The sequence below is a fragment of the Anabrus simplex genome, chromosome X, assembly GCF_040414725.1.
Source record: "Anabrus simplex isolate iqAnaSimp1 chromosome X, ASM4041472v1, whole genome shotgun sequence".
NCBI classification, from domain to species: domain Eukaryota; kingdom Metazoa; phylum Arthropoda; class Insecta; order Orthoptera; family Tettigoniidae; genus Anabrus; species Anabrus simplex.
In genome coordinates, this window is record NC_090279.1 from 465,812 (window position 1) to 483,829 (window position 18,018).

An 18,018-nucleotide genomic window follows, 5' to 3' on the forward strand; every position below is an offset into this window, starting at 1 on the left:
AATTAAGATTAAATTAAGATGAAATAAATCAGATATAATGAAAGGATAAATTCTTCAAACTAATATTCTACATGTAAAAGAAAGAGGCAGTACATAAAACTTGATTTTAAAAACATATCGGATAAGAATTTTGGACTCTCTACCATGACATCCGTAACAAGAGAATGGTTGTAAGTAGCAGCATCAAGTTTACAGATGAACCTTACTAGTGCATAAAATGTCTCCAAAGTGCTTCCTTGAAAGTGCGAATAGCGCTTAACCCCCTGATACTTTCGGGAAGGAGGTTCCACTCACGGCAGGCAATTACTGTGAATGATTTATCGTAGATGGCAGTTCTATGGGTAGGTAAAGCAAGGATGGAATTATTAGCAGATCTGTTGTTAAGAGTATGATAAGAGGATAGGTATTTGAAATATGATGTAAGGTAAAATGGCTTTGAAGAATTAAGGATTTTATGGAGATGGCATAGAGTATGCACAGTGCGACGGATTTCTAGTCGGGGCCAAGATAGGTGGTTATATGAAGGAGTTACGTGGTCATAGTACCGTAGGTTAGAGACGTATCTCACACATGTATTTTTACCATGTTGTAATCTGCTCAATTACATGTTCCAAGTGTCTCTATAAATCGCGTCACAATAGTCGAAATGAGGGAAAACCAGAGCTTCTACCAGTATTTTTTGAGTTTTTCAGGAAAATAAGTATTTATACCCGCGCAGCATGTGCAATGCAGAGAATGTTTTCTGGGTGATGTTTGTAATATGTGTTTTCCGTGACATGTCATCATCGAAAGTAACACCTAGGACTTTTACTGATGACATGAATGGTATGTCAGTATTACACAACCTTATAGATGGAATATCTGGTAGATTGACTTTCGCGAGTATTTTCGGGTATCCAAAAATGATGGCCTGCGTTTTTGCTGGGTTTAACCTAAGACCACATCTCAAAGACCAAGAAGAAAACGATATTGTGACAGTTTCAATAGGCCGGATGGCTTGAATATGTGGATGGAGTGGCATATCTTCGAACTAGTACTCTTTGGAGTCTCAATGAATTCACCTGTGAGCCTAATAATTTTCGAATCAAGGGTTTAAGCTATAAAAGTGTATTTTGATGTCAACGACTTGGAGTAACCGTCCAAGAAAGAAAAGAAATGAAGAAAGAAAAGAAAAGAAAAGAAAGAAAAACAGAGCGCGCATCGCTAGCATTCGAGAAGCTTACAGTTTCACACCGGTCATAACCAACCATATGAACGATTTGTGATACTATCAGAATAGCATGATAGAAAATTAATGTGTATGTCAAAAATAACGATTATAATAATAATGATAACAACGCTCCTGAACCTTATTTTACAAATGAAACCAGTGTGGAAAATTATTACTGTTGCTAACTTGATTAGAGTTCCGGCTCGAACGCGCGTGCGTGGTGTATCAAGGATTCCAACCGGTCAGCTGGGAAGAGAAGTAGGTTATTGGGTTAGTGTGTCTGCCTGTCGCCGGACTTCAGTGGAGTGTGACACGCTGTTGAGACAAGTCCTTGGTTCGAGAGCGGACGGCGATAATTAAAGATTGAATTGTGGAAGTTGGACTGTATTAACTTAGTTGGACCATTCAAATATACTACTCAGAATATTATTCTTGTCAACATACGTAACATAGCGGACGTCAAGTTAAGTTGAGCTGCCTACCGTGTGTAATATTTAAACGATATCTACAGGAAGTGTTGTGTGACAAATTTACTAATCTTTCTTGTAATAGTTTCAGCCTGAAATTCAAGAGGATAGTGATGAATATCATCATGGTTTTGTCACATACTACTATATGTGTTGGGGCTGAAATGGAAGCTTAAACCCATGTGACCAGCTGACAGGCAACAGGATGAGAGGAAGGCACCTATGACTATATTATTCCTGAGGACGACCAGTTATTCGACATCGTGAAGACGCCTTAAAGCTAAGTCGACACAATTGTCTAATATAATCTGTTTGGTAGAAGTGTAGTTACGTAGTAGTAATTAGTAAATGGTCTGGCAGTATATTTTAGTTATGTTGTTGTAGTACTTTACCATATTATAATGACAGTAGAAGATCTTCATATTTGTTCTTGTCAGATAATAATGTGATATTGGAACGGCGTACACGGCTTATGTGTATAGTAAGTGTGTCAGGTAGTGACAGTTCTCGGAGTGTGTCTCACAGCTTTATTATAGCCACGATTGGTGGGAATAATGTTAGAGCATTCGTTTATGTAGAATAGATGTTTCTGGATGTACAGTCATCGTACAGAGGTGAGATATAACCGTGCGTGGTATCTATTGGGTGTATAATCGTAAAATATTGGAACTTAAAGTCTTAAAAGAGAGATGATTCCGTCATTTTGGATCAAAACCCGTGTAGATAATCCTGCGGAACAAAGATAGTTGAATCCAGATATGAGAACCGGTAGGTGGATTGAATCTTCGAGAATTATACACGCGTAGAACTTGTTATGTGATGTTAGATTGAGTTTGTGATATCCCGGGGTGGATCACAAATGTATAATTGTATAGTAGGAATCGTTATTGGAGATTTTGCTACGGTTAAAGCCATAATTTAGACTTCGAGAGAAGTGTTATTATAATGAATAAGCGAAGTAATTCTTCGAGAGTAGAATCACGCCATATAGTTATTGAGGCAAGTGATAGGTTGATAGTGGATTATGATAGATATTTACGTGATTTAGGATATGGAACCTACGTCTGTTTAAATTTGTGTACGTTTTCGAAGAGGTAATCTTAATTAGATTTATTCCGAGTTCTCTATAATTTACGACTTTAATGTTCACGATAATTTACTATGGTTCTAGTATACCATTCGAGACTTTGCCCGAACTCGAGATTTTCCAGAATATTCGAAGATTTTCATCCAGGTCATCGGATTAAACTTTGGAAATTTCACGATACCTTCAGCTATGATAAACTTATACAATGATACTCCGACAATATGATCAAATTATTCTGTAATACTCTGACAATATGATCGTCTTTAGGTAGCCACATGTGTAGATAATATAAAATAGGGTGTAAATAGTAGTGTAATTTTGTATTATTGTATGGTTACGGTGTTTTGGAGTTGATTTTCTTTTGTCTCAGATATTGTTACACGATGCGGATGATGTTAATTTCTTCGTTATTGGCATTTAGAAGTTGTGATATGGCATTGAAGAAATTGAATTTTGAGTTAGGCAGACCATTTTAAATGCGTATTGCATTTTCAGACTTTAGTAATTTATCTATTTAAATTTGTTAATCCAGTAAGCGACTGGTAATGGAACAGATTATTATTTCATTGAGCCGACTCAGTTTTAAACAGAAATTAAAGCATCAAATTATGTAATTGTAAAGAATCATAAATTTTTGAATCGATAAGTGGAAATTTAATGGGATTTTGAGCAAAAGTTTATTCAAATTTTTTTCTTTTAATATTTCAGAGTTGATCGTCTGAATCCAGAACTTTCAATAAATCAAACGAAATCTGTTTATCTGATCAAAATATTAAATGAATATGTAATTACGATTTGCTAGGACAAGATAGGGTATGAAATCATGTACCACCCCATTTGATTATTTCTTTTGTACTTCAAGAGATACATTTTTAATTCGTTAACGATCATTCACATCATCACAAGTTAGGAGGATGACAATTTGAGAGTATTTTGTTATTAATAAACCATGCCATATATTAATTTTATTCTGTATATTACTTGTTATATGCCACAATTCAGTCATATTTCCTATGCATGCCACATCCTTCGATTTGTTATATGTGCGTCTAATTTATGAACTGAGCACACCTGAGGTGTCTCGGTGTTCTCCGACTGTAGCTTACGGTTGCAATATTGAATCCTGATTGATTTTGTCTAGGGCCAAAAATATTAGATTTGGAGATGTATGGAGGTACATTTGTACACCATCAGCATAAATATGGTATTTGCAGTGTATTAGGATTTGGGAGACGTCATTAATGTAAATAGAAAAAGGAAGGGTTCCTAACACCGACCCTTGGGGTACACAACACTGCACAGACCGCCAAATTGATTTGTTTATTCTATCTGTAACACACTGCCGACGGCCTTAAGTAGGAATGCAACCAAAGAAGGGCGCTGTCCGAGAAATGGAGGGAATGCAATTTCGAGAGCAAAATGTCAATGTCAACAGAGTCAAAAGCTTTGCTCAAGTCTAGGAGTATTAAAACTGTCACTTCCTTGTTGTCCATAGCTTCTCGGATGTCCTCTGTGACCTTCAGTAGTGCCGTTGTAGTACTGTGTGCTTGACGAAAACCAGATTGTAGTGGATCAAGTATGATGTAAGTCGTGATATAGTCTGTTATTTGTCTATGAGCGATGAACTCTAGCGCTTTGGATAAAGCAGAAAGTATGCAGATGGCTCTGTAGTCAGATGGTTCAGAAGGGGATGCTACTTTTTTAGGGGACGTATAATGCCCACTTTCCATATTTCGGGAGATGTGCTCTCTACAAGGGAAGAGTTAAATTTGTTAATTAGTGCAGGTAATATCACACCCAGAATAATTTTTATCGTCTCTATTCCTATACTGTCATTTCCTTTTGCCCCTGATGTTATCCGACTTATAGCAAACCTGACTTGTGAGTGGGTTGTTGGACGGAAGTAGAAGTTTTCCCTATCTGTTCGCGTCTTTGCATAATTCGCGTCTAGAGCTTCCTGTTTCAGGGCTGCATTTAATGTGCAGTTAGATGAAAAATAATCGTTCAGTTTTTCCAAGGGTATTTTTTTTCGTCGTCGTCTCGTCCTTTGGTAATTCCAAAGGTCTTTATGGATTTCCACAATACAGCTGTTAAAGCATTTGTTTGAATTAAACTGTGAGCGTGTCGTAGATTCGCGTTTCTAATCTGTTGGATCGTAGCGTTTCTTAGTCTCTTATAGTTCAGTAGATTGTCAGGAGTGCAATGTTCCTTAACTCGTTTATAAGCAGCATCGCGTTCAGCCATTAGTGCTCTAATCTCATCTGAGAGCCAGGGAGCTGGTTTTCGCGTAACTCGTGCCATTTTTTCATGGGCATATCTATCGTACAGTTCAGTCATATGTTGATTGAAGAGGGTCACCTCGTCATTTATGTCTTTAAGTTTAAATATGTCATGCCATGGCACTGCAACTGTGTCTTGTAAAAGTTTATTCTTATCAATTCTTCGTAGATCTCTAAATGAAATTATTTTAGGTTTGAACTTGGGACTTTTAATAGAATAGGCCATAAATATAGCATCATGTCGCGATATCCCTGGGGCACTAATTTGACCGCGATTAAGAACTAATTCAGGTTGGTTAGTGGTAATGAGATCAATTAAAGTGTGTGATGTGTCTGTGTGATGTGTAGCGTTGAGAGGGAGAAACGTTAAATCGCAAGCTTTAAAAGAAGTCTGAGGAGAGTTAGGTTCAAGAAGGTTTATGTTGAAGTCAACCGTTATAATTATTTTTGAGTAATCAGGGACTCAGTCTTGTATTTGAGTCTCTAGATCGCATAAAAAAACCCGCTTTCGGTGGTTTATATGCTACACCCAGAAGACATTTTACTTCACTCACAATTATTTCCAGGAACATGAACTCAGGTTTTCGCTCGTACGGACCTGGAGACCTACAGATTATTTTAGGGCGTAAGCTGGTCTTAACATATGCGGCAGTACCCCCGGAGGGATTACTAATCTGTCGGATCTGAGAAATGTATAACCCGCCAGCTGCAGTCTTTCTATTGCGTGGTGTGGTTTTAACCAATATTCAGTGATTAATATTGCGTGGAAACTGGGAGGCATAAATAGGGCTTTTATTTCATCCATTCGCGCCTCCGCAAGGAAGTTTTGAGCGTTTATATTGCAAATATTTAAAGCATTACTGTACGCAGAAAGCTGGTGGTTAATGATGTCCCTTGTCGACTAGGAATGGCAAGAAAGCTCAGATGACAATAGATGTGTGTTGCCTCCACAGCTGGTTCCAGCGACAGTGGGGGAGGGTGGAGTAAATGAAAGGTTTTGAGGACTGGTTACAAGGAATAGGGGAGCCTGTTCGTTTGTCTCAAGTTCATCAAGGGTACTGTAACTTACGTTGTTCTCAGTTGCGTTGGAGATGATTATGACAATAATGGGAATGGAAATAACAATTTACAGCGATCAATACGATAATGGCAATGTGTCAATAATGTAAGTGGAAATAAACACGACAAAAATAAGGCACTGAACCAAGTCTGCTGCTACTAACACCAATCTACCACTACGGCAAGCAAAAGTAAACTATATTACTAACTACGTTCTAATAGAGAGTTAAAGTTAAAAATTACGATATACTACAAGGATAACTCTAAAATTAAACTACAATAGAAAGTTACAAAATGTTGTGACCATTTCTCCCGCATATCACATTAGTTCATTTAACTGTTCCATAGTGCACACTTTATACTTCTTTGATCCTATTTTTATATTAATTAGCCCATCAATGGTCCATACCTGGCACAGAATAACGCGAAACACAAACAGACAGTTCTTGAATTAAAATAGAACAGAGTGTTTTAGGCAAGTAGAAATAATAAGTTAGGAGTATGGCCTCCAGTAACTTAGAAGTAGTCGTAGAAAACCAGTTTGAAAGATGAGCATGATGTGACACTAATTTCTACAGCGATAGCCAGTCCAAAACATAAATGGGGAAGGCTAAAAAAGTTACCTCGGTAACGGTGTGAGACACCTCCACGGTTCCGCTAGCTCAGTCTTGTGTGAGCCCCTCCATGGTTCCGCTAGCTGGCTCTTGTTTAAGGCTTATCCACGGTTCCGCTAGTTGAGTCTTGTGTGAGGTACCTCCCAGGTTCCGCTAGTTGAGTCTTGTGTGAGGTACCTCCCAGATTCCGCTAGCTGGCTCTTGTGTGAGGCTCCTCCACTGTTCTGCTAGCTGAGTCCTGTGTGAGTCTCTTCCACGGGTTTTTGAGGTGCTCGAGTCCTATGGAGTCCACCCTTTCTTTTGCCGATACCTTTAAATGTCATATCTCCTCCATTTTCCCTCTGCTTAGTGTTAACAGAGGATGGTTGTCCAGTTGTACTTCCTCTTAAAACAATAATCACCATCACCGTCTGAACAATGTAGTACAAGCTGCGAGTGCTGGGGCTCCAAAGTTACCAAGCTCTTGTTGCGATGTATCTCGATTACTACAATGTAACGATTACAATTTTTATTTCAGAAGTGATTTACGAGTAAAAATCACGAATAAAGTAATTTTTACATGTAATTCAATAACTTGCCAATTTTGGAAGCGAGTGTTCGTGCTCCTTACAAAGTATGGATTGTGACCAGGACGGTACAGCGCGCAGGTAAAACAAAAGAGAAAATAGAATGCAATGAAGACATGTCCACAGAAAATGAGGGATTCACTGTGTGTCGGAAGAGACCAGGACTTTACCAAGAGATATCGGACAGGGAGAGGGGAAACATTGTCTTACCCAGCACGTGATTCCACGGTCGCCACTCTGACCTAACACCCCTTCTCTGGCTACAATACGAAGCTCATCATTTTAAATGTAATATACAAACAACCAGACTGAACAGAATCACTCTGAGCGCGGTCGTAAGAAAGGGCTTAAAGGGGTGCCTAACTCTATGTAACCACCAAGTTATCTGATTAGTGATGCGACATGTTGAACTGATAGGGGACAGCTGCAGAAAAGATCGTCCGTCTCTGAATCACATAATCCTAAGTAGGAGAAAGAAGAGGTAACCTCTCCTTGACTCTACGCTTGGTGACCACGAAACTCGTAGCTGAGTCTAAGACACTATCTAGTTATTTTTGTGAGCCTCCTAACTTTTGTATTCACTGTCCGATCTTCCTTAGTCAACTCCTAATCTTTTCCGACTATGACGCTATTAGTTTTGTGTTTCCCTTCCTTTTATCGATAGCTTCATTGTCCTCTGATTGGTGTTAAGAGAGGAAGGTTGTCATCAGTTCTGTAACAATCTGTTCCCGATCTCCTGGTGCTCTGCCATGAGCATAACTATCTCTTCCTATCGTTCAATTACTTGACTGATACTGACAATCTTGTGCTCTCAGCCCACACACTGCCTGTGACTGATCAACGAAATATCTTCCCTCCATCTCCCTTGCTCATGGATTGGTGTTCGCTAGAGGATCTCTTTCCAAATGCCCAATACAAAGGGCACTAGGAAAGTTTTGCAATGTGAGTGAACGCTTTAGACTTTTTCAAAATAATTTCCACCCGACTCAATTTACTTCTACATACGTCGAAACCAGTCACTGAACCAACTCTGCCACTTTTATTCGATTACATTTTCACACTCTTGATCCCATGCTACCAGAAGCTCTTCGTCGGATGCAAAACGCCGCCCTTTCAGCTTCATCTTCACTTCTGGGAAGAGTGCGAAGTCACAAGGGCAAGATCAGGACTCTATGGAGGGCGATCAAGCACAGTCAACCCTGATCTGGCAAGAAAATCCATTGTTGCATTAGCACGATGTCCCTCTTGCTGCAACATTTTCCTCACAGCTTCAATGTTTTCCCCAGTCACTGATTCAGACGGTCGTCCAGAATGAGAATCATCTTCAACCCCAAAATTTCCCCTCTGGAACTCCTATTACCAGCGGAAAATTGTATGTGCTGGAGCATTGTCGTGATGCAAGAGCCAAGTGTTGAGCCGTGACCTTGGACGGAGCTGCTTCAGAGGCTGGGTGACCTGAGGCAGACAAGTCTCACTGTACCACTTCGCAGTTATTGCCCTTTGTGTTTCTAGCACAACCCGAGTCAGGATGACTCTTTAGTGAAGAATACTGCAATCATCCTTTTCTTCACTGACCTTGACTTTTGTTCAGTCACAGGAGTACCCTCATCTTCAAACAGGCTCACCTTGTTCTGGGATTTTGTTGGGACATCGTAATAATAGAGTCAAGTTTCGTCACCTGTAACGATGCTATTGGCGTTACGCGAAGTCTCATTTTCAAACTGTTTTAGCATTTTTCAGTACCATTTCACTCGATGTGCCCTTTGCTCTGAAAGTGAATGGGGCATCCTAGGGGAACAAACCTTTCTAACGTGGAGATGGTCGTGTAGAATTGAATGAATAGCTGGTGCAGGGATGTGGAAGGTCTCTTCTACCTGCCGATATGTCATCCGTCCCTCTTGCTGCAACATTTTCCTCAGAGCTTCAATGTTTTCCTCAGTCACTGATTCAAAGGGTCGCCCAGAATGAGGATTGTCTTGAACCCCAAAATTTCCCCTCTGGAGCTGCTTATACCAGCGGAAAGTTGGTGTCCGATGTGGACAGTCTTTCCCCAGCACCGGAGTCATTTCCTCCAGGCACTGGTTAACAGTTTATACACGAGCAAAACTGTAGCGGATATTTGCGCGATATTCACCCTTAGACCATACTGACATCTTAACATGCTATCAATCCCACTGCTTGGTAACAAATGGTGTGAAGGTCGCGCCTTGCTGTCTTCTAGACCGGTTTTCACCCCTCTTTTCATCCCTCACCATAAATACGGTGTTCTTCCAACTGGTTCTGCGTATTGCAAAACTTTCCTAGTGCCCACTATTAAGTTTATGATCCGAATGAGTGTTTCTATTATTCGTATCAGAAGTGCTTACAATCGAGTAATATAACTAATATAACACGAAAATAAACAAAGTGGACCATTACGGGATTTAGAAGTAGTTAATTGTATTCTAAGTGGTTAAAACAAGCAATTGCCGTACCTGCTCAATGTCCGCTGTGCTATGAATCTCTTGTTATTGTTTTCATTGTGATGTATGAGAGCTTCTTTCAAGAGATGAGTAGCTCGTGCGGTAAAATGTACCTGAGTTGCAGTTTGTTACATGAATATATCTGGATATACTTGGTAGTTCTCATTCCTCTCACGATAAAAACAGATCTACACATTTTCTCATTACAGATACCGTAATGTCAGCTACTTTAAGAAGTACAATCACACCCGCGATGTACAATTGTTTATTACCAACGCCTTTCTTATGACAACGCTGAGGTTATTTTCTAAAACACCTGTTTGCTCTTGTAACTGCTAAACGCGCAGAGTAAAGTTAAACATTCTTTCAATGTCAAATTACGACGAATAAAATGCAGTTTTATTGTCTATGAACACTTGTGTTGCAGTTAGGCACGCATATTAAATCGCCTAACACTTGGATGTCACTCACTGGTCGTCCGAGAGAGGGAGAAATATCCTGAATTTACTCCAGTCACCTGTCTTCACAGAATTGAGACTCACCCTTACAGTAAGACCTCTATTTAACAAGGGCTGCATAGCCGAAGTTGCCAACACGTCCTTGATTCTCCTGGAAGGGTGTGAGTTCGAGAAACGTGAGAAAATAGATTTCATTTTCTGGAGCAGCACATGACGCAGAGGTTCACTCAGCCTGCTCCAGAAATGAGTAGCGGGTTAGTTCATGGGCCCAAAGTGATTTCGTTCTTCCTCGTAGCTGTACTAGGGAATGCACCATGCGTTTTGTTCACTTGTAGCCAAATTTCTCTCACTGGTGATGGAGGACATTTATACTCGTATCTCAACGAACAGGAAACATCTAAAAGCACTTGGATTCTCATTCAAAGAGAACTGAGGCGTTGTAATTGGCATTGTTCATTTCTTAGCGCGACGATGTTCACCTTTCCATGGAACTTCCGGTAAGTTGTATGTTCCTAGTAACGGCTAGACTTGATAACGTTACTGAGAGTTCCTCGTTCTACGGCTAGTAGTTATCAGAACGAACTGAGTTCTCTCACCTCTGGAGCCTGTTTCTGTTGTGTACAACAAAGTTTTGCTGCTAGTAGTTATCAGAAAGAACTGAGTTCTCTCATCTCTGGAGTCAGTTCCTGTGGTGAACAGCAACTTTCTCCTGACATAAGTCAAGCTGAGCGATTGGCACTGACTGAGTCGGTCATCTGGAAAAGGGGACACGTCCAAAATATTGCATTTAACAGGAGAGATACAAAATGGAATTAACAAACGAAATTTTCGAATTTGCATATAACTAGTAAAGGGCCATTTATTCCCTTCATACGGATTTCAGATCCCATCCCTGAAGGTAAGGAAAATCAAATTTTGTTTTCCGGATGCGTACAGTTTTCCATGTGAACTGAATTTTCTTAGAAAATATAAACGAAATTTTCATCCCTGTCCTTTAGTTTTGATTTTAATTTGAGTTTCCGTTACAGTGTCGTTTTTCAATCAACCTATAACATTTAGAAATCAGAGATTTATGAAGTGATCCTAAACAACGGACATATTATAGTTTTAACAAAAAAATCAGCAAACATATTCATTCCGTCTTATAGGACATTACATTTTTCAATACGGTTCATGTTCTCTCATCGAGAACTGACCTTGTAACCATTGTAATGAACATATTGTAGTCCCTGAGCGTAGGTTAATATAAAACAAGAACTGCAAGTAGCTTCTCTTTAAGGGGATCAGAATTCTTCTTCATGCAGAGCTTCCTGCTCAGTAATTGGACAGTTGTTGACATTGTCATGGTAGACTTAGTATACCGTATACTGAGAGAACGAATGGAGAATAACGTAAAATAATTGAAGTATTATAAGAAAATTAAGTTTCACACTTGACAACTGTTTTGACAACACCAAGTATGTCGTACTTTTCATAAGGGCACGCTTACATTCAGTGAAATCATCTATATCAGGAAGTGTATTTTCAGCTTCCGCAGTGGACTTCAACTTCGAAGACTGTGTCAATCAGCGGTAAAGGACTAACAGATCCTTGTACTTTTGCTTGGAAATCGGAAGTGCAGTGATGAAAAAATATTCGGCTGTAGTTTATTCGATACAAACAGGTTTGTGTCACCATTCAGTGTGTATTCTGATTTCAGTCGAACTGAAGGATTCACCTGATGAAGATAAATTTCATTTTTGATCTCTTGTTCTCCTTAATCCTTGGCTAGCTTCAGTTTCATTTATAGAGTTCCACACTTGTGACATGTTTGAATGATATTCCCTAGAATATAGAGTGCGACCGACACGGAGTACATAGTGTTCAAATGAACGAACCTCAGCCACACATCGCATCACCAGGTGACTTTAATATAGAAAACATTTCTCAGCTGACAATGTAGGGTCCCCATACTGCGAAAACCATAAAAGTGGGGGATTTCGTCAATTGTGCCGAGAGTTGAGGGGCTAACGTGTTATGTTGTGAGCACTGGAGAGCTCTGTCAAACTAAAAAAGCAAATTTCGAAAATCACTTTGAGCCTAAAACCACTTGGTCATTACTCGTTTTCTATCTTATTCAAATCCTAGCTGAAATGTTCTTTCTGTAATGCGTTCCTTGGTTCAGCACTCTCAGGGATCTTTGATTTTTTTGAAAAATGGATCACGTCCAACGCAGGTTTTTCTATACCGGGACATCGATCCTGTACTACGCACTAACCAAGGGGTGGAGGATGGCTGTCCAGGTGGACAGCGCCACCGCTGATGACCTGGTCAACTTGCCGCCCGGTTTCCAGTTTCAGAACCCCACCACGCTACCCGCGGTCAGTCGCGGCAGGGGTCGCGGCGCTCGCGGGGCCCGTGGGGCGCCATCCGGAGGGACAACCTAGTGACGACGTCTGGGAATTGCCTGCCGCCCACCACGCCGTACATCAGCCATCACCAGTTGTGTCATGGACTTGTGGAGTGATTCTGTGTATTGTTTTGTTCATTAAAGCCTATGCAGCCTTGATCTTATTCTTTTGTTAATGGTATTCTCATGCATAATTTGTTTGTACTAGGTCTTCGCACCGCCCTCCTGTATTCTTTCATGTTAATAAAGCACTTGAAGGTTCCAGCTTGACGCCACAATCGACGTGCCGACTAAGCGAGTTTGGGGAGTACCCTCTGGCCGGACGCCAGATTGTAGGTCTCCAGCGGAGCCTCTCGCCACCGTCGCCCGGACGCGCGCGGCTGCGCCGAATGCTGCCCGGCGGTGGGAAGGTGACGCCCCATCGCCCCGAACCGACAGCCGACTGACGTCCCTCCCGGGGAGAGCCTCCTTATATAGAATTGAGGCTCGCGTGTACTGAGGACAGCACTTCCCGGGAGGGAGCGTCAGCAGGATTATCGGCCGACGCGATGGGCCGCCACGAGAGGCGAACGCCTCTCTGTGCTGCTTTGTTGAGAACTTGTACATACAAATCAAGAAGAAATACATTAGAATGGAGGGCAGGTCCGCGGCCCGACTGCAAAGTGTATCGGGCCACAGAACTGTCCGTATACACAAGAACATGATCATAGCCCAAGTGGGCAAAGTCCTGTACGAAGTGATGCACTGCCACGACCGCGGCCACATTGATCCGATGAGGCTGGTGGAATGCCTGTGCCCAGGCCTGGTTCACTGCAGGGCAGACTGCTGCAACGCTTTGTGGGGTGGCGTCGCTGTAGAGAGCCACCGGACATCTGGCGGGGCGTCGACAGGAACTGAGGGGTGAAGAGTCCTCGTACCCAGAAGAACTCGCCTGAAAGGATGTGTTTAGCAGGGAATACCGGGCACCCCATGACCCAGCAGAGCCAAGAAAATTAGCCGGCAGCCTGTTGGAGTTGATGTGGGGACAGGTCGGGCAGTTCGCGCACAAGGGAGAGGGCGCGCTGCTGGGTGACGTGATGCATGGTCACCTCTTGGCTGGGGATGTCGATGGTGACGCCAAGATACCTCAGTATGGGAGTCGGGTGCAGCACCGACTTGGAATAGTTGAGGGTGATGCCGAGAATCTGGGTAAGATAGACATCGATCTCGCGCATGAGAGCGTCCGTGAGATCGGGGCTATGGATGAGCCAGTCGTCGAGAGAAGGGATCATCTGAACACCGAACTCAAGGGACAGAAGTTACTGCACTGCAACGGCGCAGCGTTGCATGACGGATGGGGCCAGGCTATGTCCAATCGGCAGGCGGGTCCAGCGATACCGAACCCCGCGGTAGAGTATACCGTAGGGCTGTCGAGTGTCGCGGGAGATCGGGACCCATGTGGGGCCATATGGACGAAGGCTTAAGTGAAACTCTGCATAGACTCACATTAGCGCCCGTAGTGGTGCTTAAGCGACACAATGCATTGGCCCACACTAGCGCTCGTACTGGTAGACAAAGGCAAAGTGCTAAACTAATCGACCGGGTAACGATGATTAAACAAATGGTTGCAGTTTTTAGGAATCAATATAGAATATATTCTCATAGTTTATTATATTTTATTTACTTAAGAGTCGTAGCTCATATCGCTAGGATATTTTCAGCATTGAATTGCTTGCCAGAGGCCTAGAATTGTGGATTTTCCTCTCTTTTCTTCTTGCGTTATGCCAGATGTAGAAGCATTTTTGTTCATTACTGCCGATGTGTTTATAAAACATCCTCCGCACACGTTTACTCATACGCCATTTGTCTTAAGATATGAAACATACGACACAATTCTAAATGTCCCCTCATCAGGATCTCCTGTTCTGTATCAACATATGGTGTTCTCCCCTGCGCACTTTTACTCATACTACATCTGTCTTAAGATATGAAACACATGACACAATTCTAAATGTCCCCTCATCAGGATCTCCTGTTCTGTATCAACATGTGGTGTTCTCCCCTGCGCACTTTTACTCATACTACATCTGTCTTAAGATATGAAACACATGACACAATTCTAAATGTCCCCTCATCAGGATCTCCTGTTCTGTATCAACATGTGGTGTTCTCCCCTGCGCACTTTTGCTCATACTACATCTGTCTTAAGATATGAAAAACATGACACAATTCTAAATGTCCCCTCATCAGGATCACCTGTTCTGTATCAACATGTGGTGTTCTCCCCTGCGCACTTTTACTCACACTACATCTGTATTAATATATGAAACACATGACACAATTGTAAAACGTCCCCTCATCAGGATCACCTGTTCGGTATCAAATGTGGTGTTCTCCCCTGCGCACTTTTACTCATACTACATCTGCCTTAAGATATGAAACACATGACACAATTCTAAATGTCTCCTTATCAGTATCAACATGTGGTGTTCTCTTACCTCTGCTGCCAAGATACCAATATTCTTTCAATAATCTTTCTCGTACGTCTTCACGAAGTCTCTCTTTACACTTTGATCGATAGTCGCTAAGTGGTTCCATTACTATGGCTCTAAAGTGGTATAAGATTTTCCCTTTCCGCTGTTTTTAACCTGCGAACAGCATTCTTCTCGCGAGAAACCTGATGGAAAACATTAACAACTTCTCCCCTTGAGCTTTCAACTTACACAGGCAGAGAATCTGGATCGTTTCCCTGTTGTCATTCACTTCTTCACTTTTATCTCTGGCCATTGGCTGCAACACTCAAATGACCATTGTTGTACTCCTGAGCATGTAAGCCCGTACACTAAGGGTCAACCTTACTCTTTCTCCCCTGTAATGTAAGGATAGTGATTCATAGTTACTTTTCTAACTCTTTGGTTTCTATTCAGTGTCGCTAACCATACAGTTTAGGGACCCTACTTTCCGATACGACGTCCGGCACTATACAGTCAGGATTTATCTCGTGAATTGCCACTTCAGTCACTAGTCTTACGTTTGCGGGTATAATTGTAAATCTATTTGGCTAATACCAGGTGGCACTTGATAACGTAGTTTATGACAAATGACGAACGCAGCATTTTATTAATTTTGGTTTATTAATTTGGTTTTATTTCGTTCAATACTTACGTACAGAAATCAGTTAGGATGTCTAACGAGCACGAAATGTCATCAAGGACTCCTACGAAATGAAGGCAACCTTACCTCGTTCACAAAAATCACTTCAGACATTGCTACGGGGTATTGAAAAAGGAAGGCGATGAGTTGTCACTCTTAGTGATATGGACTTTATGGCAAGAGTTTCAAAATTAATTATGGCAAGTGTTAATTTTAACTTTATTCCTGTGATAAGTTTCTGATAATGAGAATCAGTTGAAATGGAAAAATACTTCGTTATGAACCTATCCTAACCAAACCTAACTTAAACATGTCTTGTCTCGAATTTTAATGCGGTTTGCAGACCTAGCCTTTGTGTATTCTTATTGACTTACGGCATATGCGTATGCAATATACTTGCTCATGTGTATCATTACAGCGAGGTTTCATTTAGATTTCTATTCTGTTTACTGGGTAACATCTGCCGCCTGGGCGACTGTCCTAAATGCTTCCAGTAATACTGGGTGGTTTGCACACCATTTCTTGAGGTGAAATCCTCCACTCTCTAGTAAATTAATAGTTTCCGACTGCAACTGAAGAGCAACCTCTATATTTTCACAGCCGCTTACTTGGTCATCAGCATAAAAATCTCTGCGAACAACTTGTGCGTCTCTGGGGAAACCTTGATTCTTCATCTTCAGCAAGTTGCTTCTGTGGTCTGGTACCTAGGAAGGCTGCTGCTGCTGTACCATATGCTACAGTTGTCAGTCCATAATGACAGGGTGGGTCCCTAGGAGATTCACTCCAGATAATACGCTGAGCGTTCCTATCATCTGCATGAACCATGACTTGCCGATTCATTTCAGCAATATCTGTAGTGAAGGCAAATATATGAATTCTAAATCTTGGAATAATGCAGTAATGATCATCTTGTATTGTCGTTCCAGCCATTAATATATCATTAAATGAAATACTGTTAGAAGTTTTAGCAGGTTAATCAAATACAACCCTCGTTTTTGTATTTGAGCTACTAAGCTTAAAAATTGGATGATGTGGTAGATAATAGTTTCCACCTTCATTCCCTGACCTTAGCCATATACCACATGGCCTCATACTAGTGAAGAAGGTTACATAACTCGTGCTTAAGTGAGGGCCGCCTACTGAAATGCAGTTCTAGTTGTGCTAGTCTTGACATGGCATGACTGAAGGAGTTTCCTAGAATCTCAGGTTTGTGCTTGGGGGGTAACTAAACTACAAATCGACCTGTAGCTTCCCTAGTGGTACTGTAAAGTGCCTTTCTGTTGCTCTCTCTTTCTTGTCATGACTGGGGACGTAATCTCTTCTATTTCCCAGGACTGCTGTAGCTGCGTGTCTAACCTGTCCTCTGACTTCAAGAAACATGTGATTAATGTAAGACATTATTCTCTTCCCCCTGATGGTAGTGTCCAGCAATAATCCATCCTAGTTCTGTGTCTAGAGGAATAGGATAATCTGGTGATCGAGTTCTGTGACCAAGTTTCAATAATGAAAAGAACTGTTCTGTACCCATTAACAAATCAATGTCACTTGGCGGGAAGAACTTGCGGTCAGCGAGCAAGTTCCAATGTTCATGCTGAATGTAGAGCTAACACTCTACCCCACCAAGTGCCAAAGTTATGAACAGTGGAAGCCTTTACCTTTCACCATTCCAATGGCCCCCATTGCTTGTAAGGAGATGATTTTGTTTTTTCCTTTTTAAATACAAATACTCATGTTTATTATGTTTGTTTATTCACATTCCCTGCTCTGTAGGTAATTCAGTGTCTATGGAATGGCTCTTGATGTTGTAAATTACCGTTGATTTATTTTGTATTGCATACTTTTGTTATTATTAATAATATTACACACGGTATCTCTTAAAATGTAAATAAACTAATATTTAATATAGTAAATTATGCTTATCTCTTTGGATTCATTTATTTTATTGCATATTGTTATCGCTATGGCAACATGATTTCTTTATGATGTAGACACAGTAGAAAAGTATTTCTTCCCAAATAGATTTGTTATACACCCTGTGTGGGTGAGGGACGAAGATGAAGAATACACCCACGATGTACTCTGTCTGTTATAGGAGGCGACTATAAGGGGCGACCAAGGGATGATAGTGTTAGAGCCATGAAAATAATTGTGATTAGTACCATCATGCGGGGAACTCCATGGGTCACCTTTACTTGCGAGTGGTACCACTATGTTAGGTACACAGTAGGTTTGTGATTAGTAGCAACATAAGGTGAGTCTGTATGGGATTCCCAGTACCCGTGATTGGTACCATTG